This window comes from Orycteropus afer, unplaced genomic scaffold (assembly GCF_000298275.1).
Source record: "Orycteropus afer afer isolate SDZICR_OR568_19922 unplaced genomic scaffold, OryAfe1.0 scaffold00406, whole genome shotgun sequence".
In the NCBI taxonomy this organism is placed as follows: Eukaryota; Metazoa; Chordata; class Mammalia; order Tubulidentata; family Orycteropodidae; genus Orycteropus; species Orycteropus afer.
In genome coordinates, this window is record NW_006921993.1 from 2,861,218 (window position 1) to 2,886,519 (window position 25,302).

A 25,302-nucleotide genomic window follows, 5' to 3' on the forward strand; every position below is an offset into this window, starting at 1 on the left:
TTAATTTTTAATAAGGAAAATAAAATACCTATATGTTTAAACAATCCTCTGGAATTTTCAATAATTTAAAAATTCTGAAGGGTTCACGTGACCAAAAAGGGACTCCTTTGTTGCGATGGTTAAGTGCTCAGCTGCAATCGGAAAAGTCAGTGGTTCAAAACCACAAGATACTCCACAGGAGAAAATACCTAGCAATCTGATCCCATAAAGTTTACGGCCTAGGAAGTGCTATAAGACAGTTACTCAGTAATATAGGATATATCTTTGTGTAGGAATCAACTAGATGCAACAAGACAATATGACTTAAAAGTTTGAGAATTATAAAAACCCATTGTCATTGTCTTCAAATCAATTCCAACTCATAGTGACTTTATAAGACAGCGTAGAACTGCCCATAGTTTGTCATATTTAGGGAAGCTGACTGCCATGTCTTCTCCCATGGAGTGGTGGCTAAGTTCAAATAATCAACCTCTTGGTTAACAGCCAAGCGTTTAACCACTGTGGGACCAGGGCTCCTTTGAGACTTATGTCTAGGTATTTAAACTCTGGAGAAAGTATGGTAAAAATTATAGAGTGAGAAATGCTCACAAAGGATAGATTGATTTGAAAATAAGAGAGATTTAAGTTAAACACAGCACTCAGATCTACTTTATTTATCTGATTACCCTTTTGACATTTTTGTCTTAGCACAATAGGGTTAAAGTAAAAACTAATAATGTATTTTGACAACATACTGGCTCTCTAGTTCTAGGGTGCCTAAAGTAACGGAAAAATAAACTCACTATAAAGCTAAAGACCTTATTCTTCAGGTTTCATGAATGATTTGACTGGGAATTATACATAGTCAAGGAATTTTTCTTTTCACATTGTTCATTTTTAAATATTGCTATGCAGTAGGAAGAGTATTCCTACCCCAAAGATGTATGTGTATAGAAATGTAAGCTTTTTAAATAAACCAATTTATTTTGTCATCATGTGGTAGACTATTAAATATTTGAGAAAGCAACTTTTTAACAATGCCTTATTTTTAATTAATTATCTATATATTAAGATAAGGGCAATTAACCTTTGTTAAAAGAATACCCTTGAAAAAAAGCTTATTATGATTGGAATCTTAGAACGAAAGAAGAAATTGGTTCTGTTGTCTCTGGAGTATCATTTCTTTCTCCCTTATCAAGAAACTGGTTAAGGTAGCTTGGATTGTTTTCAAAAAGACTGGCTGTTATAAGAATCTGAACATTAGATGCCTCCCATTTTTAAGATTATTTCATTGGTCAAGGAGCCTTTTGCATCCTTTCAACATTTCTACACATGCAATACGGCACAAGCAGGTTTCTTTTCGTGAAAAACTTTTATTTTTACTAGAAAAAAATCAACTTTATTCTTTGAAAAAAAATGTATTTGACCTTTCAGATGATATAATCATTGTCACACCTACTCAAGTCTGGTGTAGCTCAAAAGCAACCATAGACAATAGATAGGTAAAGGAACATGACTGTGTTTCAATCAAGCTTTCTTTATAAAAATAGACAGAGATAAGTAAGGAATAAGTATCACTGAGCTGAAATAAAAGTGTCTTAAGAGCCGTGCTCTCAGAGAGCAGTGTTTGATTACCCTTATAACTTCAGGCAGCTGCCAGCTTTCCTTGACTTGTGGTATTATCACTACAATTCCAATCTAATGAAAGTGAGATTAATTTTTTCCATCATATGTAAGATAAATAAATAATGCCTTTTGTTGGTATACTATTAAGATTAATTTTTAATATTTCCATTAAAAATCCATAAAAGAGATTCAGTAATTATAATGCATGGTTGAGAGTTTTCAGCAGAGCTTCCAGAATAAGGCAAACTGAGAAGGATCTGAGAGTCTATGTCTAAACTAACTGGCCAGTGAAAGCCTTATGAAAAGCAGTGGGATATTCTGTGATATAGTTTAGAATGTAAGCCCTTCAAGTTGGAAGGCATTAAAATATGACTGATGAAGAGCTGCCTCCTAAAAGTAGATTCAACTTTAATAACACGGATTAGTAAAATTTGGGAGTATTTCATTTGCTGAAGTGGCATTACTCAGAATGAGGAAAAAAAAAAAAAAAGCTGCTAACATCCATTAATATTCAGAATGTGGACAGTGCAAAGTATGAGTTTAGGAAAATTGAAAGTCATTAGAAATGAAATTGAATGTGTAAAGATCAATATCCTAGACATTTGTGAGCTGAAATGTACTGGTATTAAAACAAACAATAATATGGTCTACTATGATGGAATGGCAATTTGAACAAGAGTGGTGTTGCATTCATACTCAAAAATAACATTTCAACATATAGCTGAAGTACAACCCTGCTAATGGTAGGATAAGATTCATATGCCCATAGGGAATACCAGTTAATATGACTATAATTAAACTGTATGCACTAATCACTTACTTCAAATATAGAGAAATAAATTTTTTTACACATTTCTGAAGTCTGAAATTGATCAAACATGCAATAAAGATGTATTGATAATTACTGGTGATTGGGATGCAAACATGTGACACAAAGAAAAAGGATTGATAAATGAATAATACGGCCTTGGTGATAAAAATAAGTCATTTGAACCACCAATGACTTTTGACTCAAAATAACTTTTTCACCAACATAAGCCAAAACCATACACATGGACCTTGCCAACTGGAATACACAGGAATCAAAGTGACTACATTTGTGGAAAGAGACATTAGAGAACCTCAATACCAACAGCCAGAATGATGTGAGGGGCTGACTATGGAATAGACCACCAACTGCATGAGCACAATTCAATATTCCAGAATTCTTTCTTTGCAATGTTGTCTATCATTTGTTATGGTCCACTCATTCTAACACCTTTGCATTATCAATTAAGCAAAGGTTAAACATCTCCTCTGGTATTCTTTACCTCCAGCCAAGATCTATGTGACATCTATGTGAATAGACCAACGACCAAATGAGTTGAGGGATGACCTCAAGGATATCAAACATAAAGAAAGCAAGAGGTCATCAAAAAAACAAGAAAGAAAGAAAAGACTCAAATAGATGTCAGAAGAGACTCTAAAACTTGCCCTTGAATGTATACTAGGTAAATGAATGGAAGAAATGAGAATATAAAGTGCTGAACAGATGATTTCAAATAGCAGCTCAAGCAGACATAGTAAAATATTATAATTAAATGTACAAAACTCTGGAGTTAGAAAACAAAAAGTGAAGAACACTCTCAGTAGTTTTCAAGCTGAAGAATTAAAGAAAAAATTTAAGACTTAAGTTGTAATATTGAAAGATTTGATGGACAAAATATTGAATACAGCAGGAAATATGAAAGAAGAAAGGAATACACAAATTCATTGTACTAAAAGAATTTGTTGATGCTCATCAGTTTCAGGAAGATCAGTTGGTAAAGAACCAATGGTACTGAAATAAAAAGTTTTAGTTGTGCTGAAGGAATTGGCAAAGAATAAATATCCAAGAACTGATGAAAGATAAATTGATGAGATGTTTAAACAAATGATGTAATGATCAAAGTACTCACTCACCTATGTCAAGAAATTTTTAATATATCTATCTGATCAATTGATTGGACAAGATCTGTATTTGTGACCATTGCAAAGAATGTTGATCCAACAGAATGTGGAAATCATTAGGCAATATCGTTAACATCACAAACAAGCATAATTTTTCTGCAAATAATTAAAAAATGGTTTCAGCAATACATTGAAGGATATCTGTCAAAAATTCTAGCTGTTTTCATAAGAGGATGTGGGGTGAGGCATATCACTGATGGCGTTACATAGATCTTGGCTGAAGGTAAAGAATATCAGAAGAAATGTTTAACCTTTGCTTAATTGATAATGTGAAGATGTTTGAATGTGTGGGCCATAACAAATGATAAACAAAATTAGAAAGAAAGAATTATGGAATACTGAATTGTGCTCATGCAGAAACTGTACATAGAGGAAGACACAAATGTTCAAATAGAAGAAGAAGATAACACATAGTTTAAAATAAGGACAGATATTTGTCAGGTTTGAATTACTTCACCATACTTATTCAGTTTGTACATTGAGCAAATAATCCAATAAATTTATTATATGAAGAAGAGCACAGAATCAGGATTGGAGAAATTTTTTAACAACCTATGATACAGATGACACAATCTTTCTTGCCAAAAGTGCAGTGTATTTGAGCACTTACTGATGAAGATCAGAAACTATAGTCTTCAGAATTGATTACACTTTAACATAAAGAAAATGAAAATCTTCACATCTGGATCAATAAGCAGCATCACTGTAAATGGAGAAAAGACTGAAATTGTCAAAGATTTCACTTGGATCCATAATCAACACCCACTGAAGAAGCAGTCAAGAAATCAGACGTCTTATTGCACTGGACAAATCTGCTGCAAAAGATCTCTTTAAAGTGTTAAAAATCAAAGATGGCAACTAAGGTGCAGTTCACCCAAGCCATGGTATTTTCAATCATCTCAAATGCATGTGGAAGTTAGAAAATGAATAAGGAAGACACAAGAACAGAGGTCTTTGAATTATGGTATAGTATGGACCACTTGAAGGACAAACAGATCTATCTTGAATGTTCCTGAGAACATTCAAGTTTGGCAAGGCTTTGTCCCATATATTTGGACATATTAAAAGAAGGGATGAATCACTTGATATGAAGACTTGGAGAAGTATAGTGACTGCAAAAAAGAGGTAGACCTTCAATGAGCTGGATTAACACAATGGCTGCAAAAATGGTCTCAATAGAGCAACAATTATGAGGATAGCACAGGATTGGGCAGTGTTTCTTTCTGTTGTACATAGGGTCAATAGGAGCTCTGATAGCATAGTGCCTAAAGCATTTGACTGATAACCAGAAGGCTGGTGGTTCAAACCCACCAGCCACTCCAGAAGAAAGGTTGGGTGATCTACTTCCATAGTGATACTGCCTTGGAAGCCTTAGGAAGGGTCGCTATGAGTCAGGTTTGACTGAATGGCACATAACAAAAACAACCACAACAACAACACATAGGGTCAATATGAGTGGGAATGAAGTCATTAGTATGTAAAAACAAAAGTATTTTTTCTCTTAGATTATTTTTACTTCTAGTATTATATCAGTTAAATATGGATTTATGTAATTTTTCTTTGATTAATTTTATTATTATTTTTTTTTTTCTAAATGAGATATGATAAATGAAAACACAGTAATCACAGCGGACATCAAATTCAATTGGCATAACATACTACACAAAAATAATCTACATCCAAATTTGGTGTGTAGCAACTGGGGTCTTAAAATCTTGCAAGTGGTCATCTAGATGGAATGATGGGTGTCTCCTCATCCAGGGGAAAGAAGAATGAAGAAAAGCAGAAATGCATGGAAACAATTAGTCACAGGAGTAGTAGACCTTGTGATCATCAACCCATATGATCTGGAGACCAGAAAAACTAGATGGTGCCTAGCTACCACTGTCAACCAGTAGGAGAGGGATTGGTGTAGGAGATCCTGGATAGAGTGGGAGACCATTGTGGAACCAGACTCCAAATCACAGAAAAAGTCCAAGTTTGCTGGTCACATAGAGCCTGGTGAGACCCCTGAGACTATGCTTCTTGGTTACACTTCAAGTCTGGAACTGAACTCTTGTGGCTTCCAGGCAAACAATAAACAGACATACAGGGTAAACATTTACATCAGGATAGTTCCTGACAAAAAGAACATGTCAAACAGAAGTTAAGATAATTGAAAGATGGTTCCATATAGAGACTCCTTTAAAAGTATGATTCTATACAAGAGACATCATAGTATATGAGAGCTATAATATGTCAGATGCCTTAGCCTGGAGGAGCCACAGGCAGTACAGATACCAGTACCTAGTAGGAGAGAGCTGAATGGAGAGGACCACCTTGAGCAGAGGTATTAACCATTAGCTCAAAATAATGCAACAGAGGGGGAACTGGGACAATAACACTTCGATCCACTATTTTTCCTTCTCTCTCTCTCTCTCTTTTTAATTTTTAGTTGTAATCTGGGTGAAAGTTTACCGAGCAAATTAATTTTCTGTACAATAGTTCATACACATTTTGTTTTTTGACATTGATTGCAATACTCATAATGTAAGAACTCTTCTCCTTTCCTCCCGGTGATTTACATTCTCCCTGTGTTCTTCCTTCCTATGCATTCCTGCCCTATGAGCTATCTCCCTGTGGAAATACTGTCCTTCTCATCTCCCAGAGTTGATTGTCTTAGGGCAGTGTACTTACCTGGTGTAAATGTACACCTTACATGCTTGTCTATTGTTTGCCTGGAAGCCACAGGAGTGAGCTCAATTGCTGGTTCAAATGGGGATTTGGGTTATAGTCTCAGGGGTTTCACCAGCCTCTATCAGACCAGTAAGTCTGATTTCTTTTATGATTTTGATTTTTTTTCTTCGTTTTTCTCCCATTCTATCCAGGAATTCCTACACAGATCCCATTCCTAGTGTTTGATAGTGATAGCCAGGCACCATCTAATTCTCCTGGTCTTAGGGTCAGGTGTTGTTGTTGTTTTAAGTGCCGTTGAGTTGTTTCCGACTCTTAGTGACCCCATGCACTGCAGAACGAACCACTGCCTGATCCTGCACCAGCCCCACAATCCCTGCTATACTTGAGCCCATCATTGCAGCCACCATGTCAATCCATCTCATTGAAGGCCTCCCCCTCTTTCATCAACCCTCCACCCTACCAAGCATGACATCCTTCTCCAGGGAATGTCCCTTCTGACAACATGACCAAAATAGGTGAGACAAAGTCTGGCCATTCTTGCTTCCAAGGAGCATTCTAGCTGCACTTCCCCCAGGATAGATCTGTTAGTTCTTTTAGCAGTCCATGGTACTTTCAGCATTCTTCACCAGCACCAACTCAAAAGCATCAACTCTTCTTCAGTCTTCCTTATTCATTGTCCAGCTCTCACATGCATACGAGACGATTGGAAACTCAAAACAACTCAAAAGCATCAACTCTTCTTCGGTCTTCCTTATTCATTGTCCAGCTCTCACATGCATACGAGACGACTGGAAATATCATGACTTGTGTCAGGCGCACCTTAGTCCTCAAGGAGATATCCTTGCTCCTCAGCACTTGAAACAGTTCCTTCGCAGTTGACTTTCCCAATGCTACACATTGTCTAATGTCCTGACTGCTGCTCCCATTGGCATCAATTGTAGAACCAAGCAACATGAATTCTTGGACAACCTCAATCTTCTCTCCATTTATTGTGATATTGTTCCTGGTCCAGTTGTGAGGATTTTTGTTTTCTTTATATTGAGACGTAATTCATACTGCAGACTGTATTCTTCAACCTTCATCAGTAGGTGCCTTAAGTCATCCTCACTTTCAGCAAGCAAAGTTGTGTCATCTGCATATCTCAGGTTGTTAATGATTCTTCCTCCAATCCTGATACCATGTTTTTCTTCACATAGTCCAGCAGGGTCAAGTAGCCTGAGGTTAACATGGTCCAGTAGTATCTTGGACTAATTGTTTCCATGTGCCTTTGATTTTCTTCATTCTTTGCTCCGGATGAGAAGAGATTAATTGTTACATCTTAGATAGCCACTTGCCAGATTTTAAGACTCCAGTTGCTACTCACCAAAGTAGGATATAAAATAATGTTTTTGTGTATTATCATATGCCACTTGAGTTTGATGTGATCCTGAGCCCACAGGCCCAACAACTTGCTTCCTCAGGATGGTTGGCTGTGGCTAAGAAGTTAACATATCTTTACCCCCCATTAGCTCTATTATATATATGGACATTCTTATAACACATTTAAATAAATATGTGGAAATATTGTCTACCAAACTTATTGTTCTCCCTACTTTTGACCTCTTTCTGAACTCCACTCTAGCTTAATCCAAATTTCTGAGCGCAAAGAGGTTTGTCTTAGTGTTGATAAAGGTTAAGAAAGTGGTTAATGGAGTGAGTAGAAGAGATTAGAGTCAATAAACTTTAGTTAACTTGTTTGATTCATCTGTAAATGACAATATTAGCCAAGGAAGAAACAGTAGTACTGTAGAAAGAAAAAAAAAAAAAAGACAAGAAAAACTAAAATTCAGAACTAGTAGTCTCAAGAGATGAAAAACTTTATCTTACTCTGCAAAGAAGAGTGTTTTCTTTCTTTTTTTTTTTGCCTCTACTTATGTAGACATTATTCCAACCACCACAACTGACACATATAAACAGACACACATTCATACTGTAATATTTTATTTTCCCAAGGAGTAGCCTGTTTACTCAAACATACACTAATAAACATTTTTAAATAAGGATAAAAGGCGAATAATGAATCTTAAAATAACTATGTTAAAATGTTCTTATTACATAGAAGTTATTCAGATTATGTAACTCTTACAAGATTAAATTAAAACTTATTTGAATAAACTTTAATTCTTTTTAAGACAATCCTCTTTTTCTTCAATCATTTATTTCAGTGTAATGAATAAAGGAGATGTAGACATTTCTATAGATGTCAAATGAGATGACAGTGAAAGCATAATTAAAAATGGAAAGTTAAACATGTTTCCCAGACATTGAGATCCTGAAATATTTGTCTCCTTCTTTCTATCTTCTATGAATTGAAGAACTATAGGAAAATTTTTAATATTCCTTGACAATTACTGGATAATTTATCATTTTCAGTGTGATTTTTTTTTATTTAATCTCAGAAAACTTATTTCTCTCTCCTGTATTTCTAATGTATAAAGTTTATAAAAATATTAATTACAAAAATAATCTGCTTTTCTGTCCAAGCAGCAGGTGATTTGTAGCACTGAGTGTATAATCTTTTACCAAATTCTCCTAAAAATCTATTCAAATGTAGGGAAAGTTTTGTTACATTTGCCCTTGTTTAATATCAAGAACTACAAGTGAATTAACAATATTACACATTTTAAATATGGAGTAAACACTTTAAACTGTTCAGTATGTATTATCTTATCTGAGTTAACTGTAGGCACATATAAATACAGCTTTTCTTGAATCGTAAGTGAAACTTTCACGTCTGATATTTTCCAGTTATTTTCTTCAACCTTTTTTCTTGTCATTTCACATCTACTACCAGAACTACTACTTTCCTAAATTTGCATTCTTTGAAGCCACTGTGGTAGTTAAGATTATGTGTCATCTTGGCTGTGTCTGGTTGAGTGACTGGGCAGCTGCATGTAGTTATTCCCCATGGTGAGATTGGTAATTAACTCCATGGTGGAAATCTACTGGAGCAGCTGAATAGCTGCTTAGGGATGTGGTCTGCTTCCAGTATATAAGAAGCAACTTTGAGGAAATTTTCTAGTTTTACGGTACACTTGAACCCTGCATGTAGCTGAGTCTTCATTTAGCAGTCTGCCATGTTTCCTGCCAATCTTGAGACTGTCTCTGGACTTGAATTAATGGCCACCCATGTGGTTTAGTAATATCACCACTGTGCTTTTTTTACTTGTCGACCTTGGATTTGCTGGCCTTAGCAGCCAGCAGCTATCTGAGTGAAAAGAGCTTCCTGCTTCAGTGGGCGAGGAACAGGAGGCAGAGCTAAAGTCCAAGGTTGAGGAGATTTCACCCAGCCCCTAGAACCTGGTACTATGAATTTAGACTTCTAGCTTCCAAAACTGTAAGAGAATCAACTCCTGTGTAATATTTTCCTGTTACAGCAGCACAAAGTATCTAAAACAGTCACTAACAATATCTAGTAACTTTTCCTTAGCATCATTTCATTTGCATATTTAAATATGGTCATAATGGCACACTATGGGAGATTCACTGGCATTCACGCCTGTTTTCCTCAGACAGGCTTAGATCTTCTTCCTTAACTCTGGCTCAGATAAGTCTTCCCCTTCCCTCCAACCATGAAGAGACAAGATGTGATGAAGCAGAGAGAATTCTTGAATACTGCTCTATGTGGAAAGAAGTCTGGAGAAAAAGGGAAGTCTTCATGCCAACCAGGGTGAGATGGATCTGGTGGAGAACACGTGCTCAAATACAACTAACTACCAGCTGATATGAAAATAGTACAAAATTAAATACAAGTAATACCAAAAGGCAAAATGTTCCTCAAGCATTTGACAGATTCCATTTCTGATTTCTAACTATTTTATTATTATGTTATTATTATAATAATGTTATAATATTATTATAATAATGTTTATTATTATAATAATATTATCTTATTATTATTAAATAAATACTCAATGGTTAATGAAGATAAATGCAGAAAACTTAACATTTGGCTAGCAGTGAAATCTATTTCTTTTTGTCTCTTCATCTTGTATTTTTTGTACCATATTTTGTGCAAATAGCACGTGTCTTCTATGTTTGTTTGCCAACTACTGCTGCCTCCTGGGAGTTTTTTTGTTTGTTTGTTTGTTTTAATTATTATTTTTTTTTACATGTGGCTGTCAAAAAATTAGCATAGGATATTTACAAAATACCTCCCAGAGGGGAAGGCAAAGAAAGGTAGAAGATATGTGTTATTTACATAAAAATATAAATTTACCAACTGTATAGTTCTAACATATCATTTCAGACTAAATATGTTTTGATTACAATACTCCTTGAAATAAATCTCATGAAAGTCCAAAACACTCACTTTTATCTAGCAAAAATACATCAAAACACAAACTAGATGGAAAAAATTTTCCATATGAGGGATGACAGAAAGCTTTCATTAGAAACAACTAGTCTTTAAGGAGATTTCATTAAAAAGTTAATTTAGAGCTGAATATTAAATGAATAGGAGAGTTGGAAATTCCTGATTAAAACAATAAATATTAGCCTGGAAATCTCAATCTGTTTCTAGGTTTTCACATGTACATAATTTTATTTAATGTTTATACGTTTTATCAAAACTGTCCAAAATTAAAATGTTTAAGAATTTGAAGAGAAATGACAGATTAATGTGATTTTTAGACAATATTAGCTTCAAGTACATATATTAAACTGTTTAGTCTCTTGAATGGGAATGTGGCCAAACATGAAACTCTGAAAAGTATGTAAATCTTTCAAGTGGCTCAAGACACTTTTATTCCTTTTTTTTGAAAACTACTAAGAGATACACTTTGAATTTAGAATAGTGGAAATAGGTCCCAGTAATGTTCATTTGTTGTTGTTGTTGTTGTTATGTGCCGTCGAGTCGGCCCCGACTCATAGCGACCCCTCCTTGGGTTTCCAAGGCAGTATCATTACGGAAGTAGGATTGCCCAACCTTCCTTCCGAGGAGTAGCTGGTGGGTTTGAACTGCCAGCCTTCTGGTTAGCAGTCAAGTGCCTTAGGGACTATGCTACCAGAGCATTGCTAATTAGGTAATGTTTAATTTTTTTAAGTCCAACTACTCTATCTTCCTCTCTAGTTTCAAAACCCAGAAAGCAAATGGCTTTACTAATTTCAGCGTGTCCTAACCCATTGATTTCTTTATAAAAACCAAACTCACTGCCATTCAGTTGGATCTGACATACAGTGGGATGTTTCCGAGGTGATATCACTATAGAAGTAGATAGCCCAATCTTCTTTCTCAGGAGTGGCTAACAGTCAAATGCCTTAGACACTTCACCACCATAGCTTTTTGATTTCTTTATAAGAACTGTATTAATATATTTATGCTACAATTTCTCCTTAATATGTAAATAAAATACCATTAACCTATATAATCTGACAGCTAATGATTAAAAAAATAAATTATTTTGCAGTTATGAATTATTCCTATTTTATTTTGGAATGTTCAAAATTTAAATGAGCTTTTCAAAGATATAATTGGAGATGTGATTCACTGACATATTGGGAGGGTTTATGTATATGGTAGTTTAGAGAAGTCATTATGACTGCCTCTTTAAGTTATATTTTAGGGAAGTTGCTGTATTTTACCCAGTAAAGCAATGTAATTCAAATACATAGATATTTTTATTGTATTTGCCTTATAAATGCATATAATAACCTATACTTCTACAATAGGAAATAGTCTTTCTCATTAACATCAATTTAATATCTTAACCCTAAGATCATTCAAGCAGAATTACTCACTTTATGTTATTTACCAAAACATTATTTTCAGGATTAAAAAAAAGAAAAAAAGATGTACTCTACCTTATGCTGTATTTAATTACATGCATACCATTACTCTACAGGACTGAGATCATATTAACATTTTTCACCTATGACTTCATTGTTGTTGTTGTTGTTGTTTGCCGTCGAGTCAGCCCCGACTCATAGCGACCCCTCCTTGGGTTTCCGAGGCAGTATCACTACGGAAGTAGGATTGCCCAACCTTCCTTCCGAGGAGTGGCTGGTGGGTTTGAACCGCCAGCCTTCTGGTGAGCAGTCAAGTGCCTTAGGCACTATGCTAGACTACCTAATATCATATGCATAATTGTCTCTCAACAAAAATCTGTTGAGGAGCTCTGGTAGCATAGTGCCTAAGGTACTTGACTGCTAACCAGAAGGCTGGCGAATCAAACCCACCAGCCACTCCTCGGAAGGAAGGTTGGGCATTCCTACTTCAGTAGCGATACTGCCTGGGAAACCCACGGAGGGGTCGCTATGAGTCGGGGCCGACTCGATGGCAAATAACAACAACAACAACAAAAATCTGTTGAGTTGAGTAGAACAAACATACAGGTTAAAATAAATTTCAATTGAGAGATTTTCCAAGGAAAAAATAAATATTTCTTTTTAAAGAAAAATATGAGTTGGTCAAAGAATAATGCATATTATAAACTGCACCTTAACCAATTTAATTTTTGTGATTTTTTTTAAAGTAGGTTAAAATAATAACTTGCTGAAGACCCTAATCAACTCACCACATACAAAACCAAATGTTCTATACTGTAAAAATTATTGATCTGTGGTCTGTAGTGGTAAGCTTGATATTTTATCATTAGCATTTCTAAATAGTTCCTTTGATATCATGTTTTCCTGGAAATAACTAAAATTAATTCTAGCCAATTCCATATTTTCTCTTATTCATATATATTACAAATTCAAAAGTGTAAAATACATAGATAAATGTCAACATTGACCCCATCACATGTATTCTAGCAAATAGTTACTATTTTGCTAAAACTGATAGAATGGTAATTGCATACAAATTAATGTACAGGATGCATTCCTGTTTATCTGTGCTTTTCTTTTGTTTTTTGTTGTTTTGACTTTCTCAAATACATCTGGAAATAACCAAGGGTATCAAAGGATTTCTGATTTAGCAAGACTTGCTGATAGTGGGAATACAGCCTGATGGAGTAACAATAGATTGAATAGCAGCTCAAACATTTCTCCCAAAATTCACTGCTGGAAATTACTAATAATCTGAAATATTATTTTTTGCTGATAATTTTATGTAAGACTATAATACTTGATGAGTGCTGTAGGTGTGTGCATAAGTATCTTACATTTGAATGAGATCTAAAGTGATTTTTGGAAACAAATTATTTAAATAAAAAATATGAAATAAAATATGTTTTATATCCCATTTTCTGAAGAAAATAAAGTGAATTAAGTATTTCCATGCCTCCTGGAAAAGAGGTAAAGGAGATTTTAGTTTAATTTTAACCAGAAAGTTGTATATTCTTTATAATCTTCAACGTTTCGCTCAACTAGAGAAATCTATTACTTTCTTGATGATCCTTTCAACAAATACTTCCAAATTATTGTCTGTGTATTAGGGTTGGTTCTGAGCAGTCTCTTGAGAAAATTTCAGGTAATTTGGCGTTTTCAAAATAAACACAAAAACATATTCACATGTTACACAAGTTTGAGTATGTAAATATTTATGCTATTACAGAAAATCCACTATATTCTTAATAATCAATATGTTCTAGATAGAGGGACAAACCTCAAGAAGCAGCATAACTCAGGTGGTTTCAATAACATAAAGAAAAAGAAATGAAATATTGTTGTTGACATTAATTTCACTGCCATCAAGTTGGACCCAACTCATGGCGATCTCTTCTTGGGTTTCCAAGCCAGTATCAGTATTGTCCAACCTTCCTTCCAAGGAGTATATAACTTAAAATTTTTAATTATGATTTTGTAGAAATACGGTTTACTCTGGTGGTGTAGAAGGTGAGGTATTTGGCTGCTAACCAGAAGATCAATAGTTCAAACCTACCATTTGCTTTGTGGGGAGAAGATGATGCAATCTACTTCCATAAAGATTTACAGCCTTGGAAACCCAATGGTGGATACTATGAGTTGGAATCCACTCAAAGGAAAGGGGTTTGGTTTAAATATTACTTTCTTAAAAGAAGCACATATCCCACAAGATATCATAATTCAAAATTTTCAATTAACATTTAATAAGAAGATATTATTCATATAATTTTCTTAAAGCAAAGATGTCCCTTTGAAGACTAAGGCTTACCTGTCCCAAGCCATATTTTCAATAGCTACATATGCATTTGAAAGCTGGATGATGAATGAGGAAGATCAAAGAAAAATTGATGAATTTGAATTGTGCTGTTGGTGAAGAATACTGAAAACACTATGACTGCCAGACAAATGGAAAAAAAAAAAAAAAATCTGTCTTGGAAGAAGTACAGCCAAAACTTTCTTGGAAACAAGAATGGCCAAACTTCATCTCATGTATTTGATCATGTTGACTGAAGGGACAATTCCCTGGAGAAGGATATTATGCTTGGTAAAGTAAAGGGTCAACAAAAAAGGGGAAGACACTCAAAAAGAGGGATTGATGGTTGCAATGATGGTGTCAAGTGTAGCAAAGACTCTGAGGATGGCATGAGACCTTGCAGTATTTTGTTCAGTTGTACTTTGGGTCACTGAGTCAGAGCTGCCTTCATGGCATCAAACAACAACACTCATATTATGAAACAAGATTTTCTGTACCTTCATATTTTTAGTTTTATTTATCATAGTAACATTACATCTCTAGCACAAAAATGAATGAAAAATCTTAATAGTAATGTACAGACTAAAATTTTGATGCAGAATAATAACATAAACAAACATACTATTCATTAAAAATTATTGTGTACAGCTATGTCCATTGGCACAAGTGCATCTAAAACTTAGATAATCTACTTCACCTATGAGTTTACAATACAATAATAAATACAGAAAACTGAATTATACTGGACTACAAATTAAAAACCATGCCTTGATAGATGATTTTAACTGTTGTCTCTCAATTGACAAAACATCCAGCAAAGAGTAGATAATATACATTCTTTTCAAGTACACATACATCATGAAATAATTGAGCATAAAAAAAGAAATAGAGCATGTCAAATAATTTGCATAGAAAATATCCTAATTATATGGAAGTGTAATGACCAATGGAAAATTAATTTACCACTTCCAATCTTTGTGCTATTCCTGCTGTATATTTACTTTTTATAGCCAATAGAAATCACTCAGCACAATGTTGCAACTTTTATTTAAATAAAAATTGTCTTTTAAAGAAAATAAGAGCAAAACATGTTTTGTATTTGTACATATATTTACCATTTCTAATCCACAACATTTCTCACTATAAATTCAAGTTTTCTTATGGTGAAATATGTGGATCAACTGAAGAACTTCCTTGAGAAGCTTATGTAGTTGATTTGTTAAAAAATTAATCTACCGTTTACCTGAAAATATCATGATTTTGCTTCTATATTCATAGATATCTTCACTTTAATATAGATATGTTTTGTCACTGTGTAGCACTCTATCACTCTGTACTTTGAAGATGTTTTTCTATTGTTTATAAGTCTAATGTAAACATTAGGTATAAGTCATAGTTTGTAGTTACACAACTTTTAATCTGTGATAAAAATAATGTATTCTCTTTATCTTGGTTTTCTAGTAATTTTACTATGATGCCCTGTGTAGATGAAAAATACTTTAAAAGACTGCCCTCACTTCTGACAATAACTATGAAGTTAAGAAATAGTCCACAAAGCTCCTCTTGTTTCTCAAAACAATGGCAAGTTTAGGGTTTCCAAAGATTACTGTCAGTTTCAGTAATCCACATAATTCACTGAAAGTTATTATACTCAGAGTTATGTTATAGTACAGAAAAAAGAATAGACATTAAAATTAGCCAAGAGAAGAGAAGCATGAGTCAAATTCCTGTATGCACATATTTCAGATATTTCAGTTCCTTTCTTTCTGTGAAATCATGGAAAGTGTTAAACCCTCCCTACAACAGTATGTAACAAGGAAGACAGAGTATTGCCAAACAGGGGTGATCATGTAAGCTCTTGTGTCCAGAATCTTTTTGGGGATCAATAAATTAAACTTTGTTTTCTGCACATACAACTAACCAGGAACCTTCCTACGAAATATGCTATGTGCCTAAAGTCTCCCAACAAATTATGAAGTTGGTGTAGCCTGGGACCTTCACCCTAAATCACATTGTTGTTAGTATCTGACTCATCCAAGGGCCCCAGAGACCCAACAGTTTTATAGAGGAGGACATTCCAAATAATTAAAAATTACCTCCTAGGAGCCAAGGACCAAAGCTTTGGGTAAGGTAAATTCTCTATTACACAGGCAATAATACCTAGTCTTTTGTCAAAGATATCTTGGAGAAAAACAATCATTTGTTTGTGCATTCACAATTTATATGTCATTAGTATGACAGCTGCTTCAATAGTAGAAACATAATTTTTACTGTAAAACCATTTTATGCATTTTCATATTTTTGTTTTAATTTGATTACTCATTTTCTGCCATAACATACCAGTATTTGTACTTTATTGTAAGCTTGTGCCAACCTATTTAACATATAATTAGCTGATGGTTATCTAAACCTAGTTATTTCTCAGTCTAACCATTTTCCATTGGCATTCCATCCTAAGGAGACTTTAATTCAAGCTCTCAATATATTTGATTGTCATTGTCAATAGCACTATTATTACAAATCAACACTAGTCTGTCAGTTTGTCATATTGTGGTGGCTTGCTGGACTATGTGAAGCTAGACTATATGAAGAAGAACACCATATCAAAATTTAAGGAAGACTCATTAACATCCTGTGATATGAAAATGAACAACATGGTTGTTGAAAATGAAGAGCACTTGAAGCACTTAGTGATGAAGATTAAAGACTACAGTCTTTAGTATGGATTACACCTTAACATAAAGAAAATGAAAATCCTCAAAATTGGACCAGCAACCTGTATCACAACAAATGGAGTAAAGATGGAAGTTGTCAAAGATTTCCTATTACTTGGTTCCACTATTCATACCAGTGAAAGCAGCTATCAAGAAATCAGATGACGTATTGCACAGGGTAAATCTGTTGCAGAAGACCTCTTCAAGATGCTGAAGAGCAAAGATGGCTCTTTGAACTCTAAGGTGCATTTAACCCAAGTCATGGTATTTTCAATCACCTCATATGCATAAGAAACCTGGACAATGAATACGGAAGAATGAAGAAGAGTTGATGCTTTTGAGTTGTGGTGTTGGTGATGAATACTGAAAATAGTATGGATTGCCAGAAGAATGAATAAATTTGTCCTAGAAGAAGGGCAGCCAGAATGTTCCTTGGAAATGAGAATGGCCAGACTTCTTTTCACTTTCTTTGGTCATATGGTCAGAAAGGACCTTTCCCTGGAATAGATTATCATGCTTGGTAAAATGGAGGGTCAGCAAAAAAGGGGAATGTCCACAGGAAATGGATTGACACAGTGGCTGCAATGATGGGCTCAGGTTTAACAAGTAGTGTGAGGCTGGCATCGGACCAGGTAGTGTTTCATTCTGTTGCACATATGGTTGCTATGAGTCAAAGCTGAATTGACAGCACCTAAAAACAACAATTATTATTAAAGTATAATCTTATAACAAGGTCACTATTACATAATATCATAGTGTGGTAGTAGATGTACCTTAAAAAATAAGTTTCAAATGATAACCATATTATCAGAGTCTGACTCAGTCATTAATGAATATTGTTGTTGTTATGTGCTGTTGAGTCAGACCTGGGTTTCCAAGGCAGTATCACTACAGAAGTAGATTCCCCAATCTTCCTTCTGAGGAGTGAAGGATGGATTTGAACCATCAGCCTTCTGGTTAGCAGTCAAGTGCCTTAGGCACTATGCTACCAGAGCTCCTTAATGAGTGTTAGTAGTCATTGAATCAATTCATACTCATGGCAAATCTATGTGAACAAAGTAGAGCAGCTCCATAGGATGGCCACAATTTCTCACAGAGCAATGGCACTCAGATTTGTCAACTTCCTTTGAGCTAGTCAAATTTCAAAAATAGGAGAGTTCTTGACAACTTGTGGCTTCACCTATTTAGGCATCTAATATAATTGAGCTAAGAGGCAATGCCATCTCCTGGATGGAAGAGTGTTCTTAACTCCCCTCCATCAGATTCCACTCATCAAATAGCCCATATATTCCTTACTTTACCCTCAGCTTCACTTCCATTTTCTCTCCATTTTTCATTGAATTTTACCCCAAATTGTCCACATTTGTAAAGTACATTAGATTAAGCTATGATGCTTGTCCAGATTGCTGTCAGTAGAAAGTACTTTCCACTCAGTTGACTCCCATTAATATAAGGTAGGGTTACATGATGTGCAGAATTAGTGAGCTACCTTGACCAGTGGATGAAAAATCTGCATCCACTCTTATCCCCTATTTTATTAGATGGGTAAAGTCACAATGCACCCATCAGTTAGGAATTCCTACATAAAGACTTAATGATACAGGTGCAGGTTCCTGCACAATGATCATCACTGCTTCTGGCAGCTGCAGTTGTAGCCCTAGTTCTGAAACCAAGGCATCAGGTAGGATAAAAAGAAAGTTGAGGTGATATGGGGAAAAAAAAGAAAAAAAGGGGGGGGGGCACTTATATAGTCATACCAGCCTCTAAGCCTACCTCCTTTTCTCTAGATCACATGAAAAACTAGAGAAATCAATCTAGTGAGACATGCCTCTGTAAGTTAATGTTATATGTCAACTTGGCTGGGCCTGGTTTTGAGTGGCTAGGCAGTTGAAGGTGATTATTCCCCATGATGAGACTGTTAATCAACTCCATGGTAGAATCTGCTGTGAGCAGGGGAGTAGTTGCTTTAGGGATGCGGTCTACTTCCCACATATAAGGAGAAGATTTTGGAAAGATCTACAGCTTTTTGTCACCCTTGAACCCTGCTTGTAGCCAAGTCATTGTTCAGCAGTCTGCCATGCCTGCTGATTTTGGGAGTTTAAATGGACTTGAATCAATTGCCTATTGTGTGATTTGGTAATATTGGGACTATGCCTTTTTACTTGTCAACCTTGGGCTTGTCAGCCTCAGCAGCCAGCAGCTGCCTGAGTGAAGAGATGCCTTTAGATTCAGTGGAATGGGAGTAAGAGGCAGAGCTGAAGCCTAAGGTCACGGGCCTTTCACCCAGCCCCTAGAACCTGGCACTTTGAACTAGGACTTCTAGCCTACCAAACTGTAAGAATAAATCCCTGTTTGTTTGTGCCATCCCATTTGTGGTCTATTCTTGTCAGAGAAGCACTAAGTAACCAAACCACTGCCTCATCTTGAACGTGAACACATACTTATTAAAGCATTTATGCCAGCCTTTCATGACTTTATTTTGTCTTATTTAAGACAATAAATGTTTCAATTGCCTGTACCAATTTTTTATCATATCTTCACACTGGATTGAATGTATGGATGTGTGTCCTTGCACACATGTCACTTGCACCATGGAAATGTGATTCAGTGGTCTAAGTATAGTATTTCTGTTTTAATTATTTAATAGTATTTTGAGCATTAATATCTAGCCTCATGTATGCAAAGCCCAGGCCATAGTGTCTATTCCTATCCGATTCATTTATAGCCTCCCAAGGTTACCTGAATTAGACCAAGTATGTGCATGATCTATCCCCCAGGGAATCTGTCCCTGCACTCTTTGTCTCTCTTGACAGAAGACAGAACAGTATTTGGCATTTTGTGGCTCATAGGGTGCAATAATATATCTATATTATTCCATATGGACATTGCTATAGCTCCCCTATATCTATTCATTCTAAACATAAGGGACCACACAAAGTATACATACAAGGATATCCAGTTGCCAGTTTTAGTCAGTTTCTGACTCTGGAAGGGGGTTCTTTATATGTGCAATGACTTGTTTAATGTTTTTATTTTTAGGTTCCTTGGAGTCAGCTTCTACACATAGCACCCATACGTATGACAGAATGATACACTGCCCAGTCCTGTGCCATCCTCACAATATTAATTATGCTTCAGCCTCTTATCCACTGTGTCATTCCATCTCATTGATGTTCTTCCCCTTTTTTGCTGATCTTTTATTTCAACAAGCATGATATCCATCTCCAGGGATTGGTCCCTTCTGATAACCTGACCAAAGTACACAAGATGAATTCTGACCATTGTGACTTCTAAGAAGCATTCTGGCTGTATTCTTCTATCAAGACAGATTTTATTACTGTTCTGACAGTCTATAGTATTTTCTGTATTCTTCACCAAGACCACAATTCAAAGTCATCCATTCTCTTTGGTCTTCTTTAATCATACTCCAGCTTTTAGAAAGATTGAAAATACCAGGGTGTGGGTCAGAAGCATACTAGTCTTCAAAGTGACTTCTTTACTCCTTAACCCATTAAACAGCAAATTTGCCCAGTTCATTATAATGCTTGATATTGATCCTGATCCTTTGAAGGACACTCCATTCATTGTGAATCCAAGTATAATGAAAGAAAAAACAAAAAACAAAACAAACAAACAAACAAAAACATTCACTGCCATGGAGTCAGTTCCAACTCATAGTGACCCTTTCTTGGGTTTCTGCCACAGTATCTCCATGGAAGTAGATTGTCCAGTCTTCCTTCTGAGGAGTGACTGGTGGCTTTGAACTACCAGCCTTCTGGTTAGCAATCAAATGCCTTAGGCACTATGCCACCAGAGCTCATAGTATAATGAAATGCCTGACAATTTCAGTCTTTTCTCCATTTATTGTGATCATGCTCATAGGCCCAGATGTGATAATTTTGGTTTTCTTTAAGTTGAGGTGTAATCCTTATTAAGTTTTACAGTCTTCAATCTTCATCAGTAAGTGCTTCAGGTCATCTTCATTTTCAGCAATCAATGTTGTATAATCTCATATTATAGGTTGTTAATGAGTCTTTTTCCAACCCTGATGCTATGTTTTACTTAGAGTCCAACTTCTCAGGTTATTTGCTTAGCATACAGAGTGAATAAGTATGGTGAAAGGATGCAACCCTGATTCATACCTTTCCTGTTTTTAAACAATTCATTACTCCCTTGTTGGATTCGAATGTCAGCCTCTTGGTCTATGTAGAGGTTCCTCATATGCACAATTAAGTGTTATGGAATTCCCATTCTTTGCAATGTTATTCATATATATACATTCTGATTCACAGTTCAATGGCATTTTATAGTCAATAAAATACAAAGAAGCATCTTTCTGGTATTCTTTGTTTTCAAAGATCCCTCTGACATCAGCAATTATAACTCTTGTTCCATGTCCTCTTTTGAAACCAAATTGAATTTCTGGAAGTACTTGTCAATATACAACTGCAACCATTTTTGAATTATCTTCAGCAAAATTTTACTTCTATGTGCTATTAATAATATTCTTCAATAATTTATACATTCTGTTGGCTCATCTTTCTTTTTAATGAGCATAAATAGGGATCTCTTTGAGTCAGTTGGCCTGGTAGCAGTCCTGCAAATTTCTTGGTGCCTCTGGTGTTATGTCCATTTATTGAAACATTTCAGTGGGTACTATGTCAATTCCTAGAGTCTTACTTTTGGCCATTTCCTATTAGTGTTGATTTTATTCTACCTCCTGAAATAGTTGAATGTGCACCAATTATTTTTGGTACAGTGAATCTGTGTATTCCTTCTGTCTTCTTTTGCTTCTTGCATCATTCAATATTTTTTCCCCATAGAACCCTTCAGTATTGCAACTCAAGGTTTGGATTTTTTCTTCAGTTCTTTCAGCTTGAGAAATGCCAAGTGTGTTCTTCCTAATTAACTTTAATGTACCCCTTAAATACTCATAGTAATTTAAGTGAGTCTGTGCTCCCTACAAGCATTTCATTAATAATCTAATTTTCCATTGCCGAGACAAATGACCGTTATCCATGGGTCAGTAAAAACAAAAATATAAGGGTAAAAGGCATTCAATTTAGTGCACATAGCTGATTTATTCTTACCTTTGTCAATAAAATTGATAGCCCTCCAAACTGGGTGCAGTCCATTCACCTTTAAAGACCAACTCTAAATCAAACAGCTCTTGGTTGGTTAATCACGAGTGTTTTATCAGTACTGTTCAAGTGGCAATAGGATCCAGCCACTAACCAGGGACTCTAAATCAGCCATAGCACATACATAATAATAATAATAATAATAATAAAGGCTACCTGCTTCTGAACATGCTGAGAACATCCTAGTATTCTCCTGGCAGCATAATCCTGCACAAATCATGTCTCTTGCATTCTGGTACTCTCTGTGTATTGCCTTCTTTATTAGCATGCTTCTCTTCTGTCACTCAAAACACACTGGGTATTTCATATTTCAGGATTTTATATCCTTTAATCATAAGAGTAGTTGTAAAGTCCAATAATCAGCTATTTGTTTCTCAAATGGAAAATAACTTAAAAGGATAAGTTTTATCCAAGAAATAACTTCACTGTTTGAAAATAAACTTCAGTATTTAAGAATAAATTTTACTGCAGAGATGACCCCTTCATGTCGTTCTTAGACTACGTTTTCCTATTGTATGTTTATAGATTTAGTACTCAATTATGATATAGCTTAGTGTAATTTCTTTTATGTTTTTTCCTGCTTGAGATTTGCTGAGCTTCATGGATTTGTAAGTTTATTTTTTGTTGTATGTCTACCCACTTGAGACAATATATTTTGAAAATATAGGACTTCTATTAATTTTTTTAAATCTCCACTTTTTACACCTTATATTCTTTTTATTGTCTTTTCTTTCATCTTTAATCCTCAAATATATTTACTTTGAGTTTTGAAACCTCTGCAAGTTAATTCCTATATCACTGAATTTTTTGTCTGTTTCTATATTATTTATTCCCTATTTATGTGTCAAATTTTTATTTCTAACTTCAGATACATACTTATTTTTCATTATAGAACAGAAATTATAACTTTTATATTTTAATTATGTTGCCTTTCTTTAAAACAGTTTGTTGCTTGTTTTGGTAGGCATTTAGGTGATTTCTGGATAAAATTGATCTTTTTAAGACTCATCTCTAATCTTTATTAAGGCTACCATACACTGTACAAAGCAGCTCTGGTGGTGTAGTGGTTAATGTATTTGGTTGTTAACCAAAAGGTCAGTTTGAACACACAGTGTGCTCTGTGGAAGAAAGATGAGGGAGTCTGCTTCCACAAAGACCTACCACCTTGGAAACATAACAGGGTGGGGGGTGCTAGGAGTGAATTAACTCCATGGCAATGAGTATTTTTTTTTTTTTAAGTTTATAGACTATATGAAGAGCTCCAATTGTTCATTGGTTAAAGGGCTCACCTGTAAACTAAAAGATCAGTTGTTCCAATCCACCAGCTACTTCTCAGAAGACAGAATGCATTCTCTTTTGAAAAAAGATTTCCAGCCTTGGAAACTTCATAGGGCAGTTCTACTTTATTCAATAGGGTCCTTTTAGCTGCAATCCACTCAACAGCAGTGACTTTGTTTTATACAGTATACTTGATATTTAAATTGTTGTTATGTGCAGTCAAGCTGATTCTCACTAATAATGACCATATAGAGTCAAACTGCCCCCTGGGGTTTCTAAGACAAATATTTTACTGAAGTACATTGCCACATTTTTCTCTCACTGAGTGGCTGATGGGTTTGAATCATCAACTTCTTGCTTACTGAATGAGAACTTATCCACTGTGCTGCCAGGGCTCTTTCTGCTCAGATCAGACCTTCTAAAAAGGTCTGATCTTTCTGGGATATTTATTTAATGCCACAGGTATTAAATGATGTTTTTCCATCCTCATAGAAACTTGAGTGACTCTGAGCTCTGTGTGAGTTCTGGGGATCATTAAACCTCTCTCCTTAGTACTTTTTCATGGCCTGAACTCATGGAGTTTCACTCTACTCATGTTTAAATTATTACTCATTCAAATATTTCAGGAAATCATATTTACACATTTCTGGAATTGTTTTACTGATGTTTTTTCCTTCCCTCTGATACTTGACTTCATAAATTTGAAACTTCATTCATCGGTTCCCCCTGATTTCCTCTCTCTCTTTTGCAACTCAGCAAGATTATGTGGCAGTTACTGTGTTTCAAATTTCTGTGCTACAGTTTTGAAATTGCTTGAGGAAAAAAATACAAGCCACTCATAGAGTTCATTGTATTTAATTCTCTTCAGTAACAGGTTGGAGTCATATGCTGTCAAAAAAAAAACTCCACTTTCAGAAACAAATAATTTTCGTAAGTTTCTCCAATTTTTTTTTTTTTTTTCTTCTTTTCAATGTAGAGTAGTAGTCAACTCACATACCAGCTATTAGCATGGTTGTAAGTAGAAATTTTGTCTAGTAATTTTTTATTGGGTGCTGAAAAAGGTGTATATCATTGTTTGGATTTTGTGATCTTCCTTTAAATAAATGATTGTTGACATTTGACTGTCAGCAGATTATTGTTGCATCTGCTTATAATTATGTGTGTTTATTTTCATATTTGTAGTAGTCTCTTTAGAGTTGTTTTGATTAAAGAATAGTTCATGTTATTATGTGCTGTGGAGTTGGACCCCACCCATAGCGACCCCTCCTTGGTTTTCCAAGGTGGTATCACTATGGAAGTACATTGCCCAACCTTCTTTCCGAGGAGTGGCTGGTGGGTTTGAACTGCCAGCCTTCTGGTTAGCAGTCAAGTGCCTCAGGCACTACACTACCAGAGCTCCACTTTTAATGTGCCTTCCTTCTGAGGTATCTACTGAATACCTCAGGTGTTTAATGAGGCCTCTGTACTGTGACTTGTTGCAAATTGAATCTCTCAAGTCTCTTCTAATGGATTCTAATCATGTTCATCTTACAGCTCTTCAGAAGTTTTTGCTCAAACTTGTGGAATTTCTGCTTTAGGAAGCACATATTTACATTCACCAATATACTAAAAGAACCTTTAAAACGGTCTGGAACTCACCTACTACTTTGGCGAGTAGCGACTGGGACCTTAAAAGCTAGGAAGCTGCCATCTAGATGCAACAACAGGTCTCTCCTCGTCAAGAAGAAAGAAGAAAACCAAAATTAATGGAAACAATTAGTCCTAGCGACTGGTACACCATCCGATCTGCAACCTATACAAC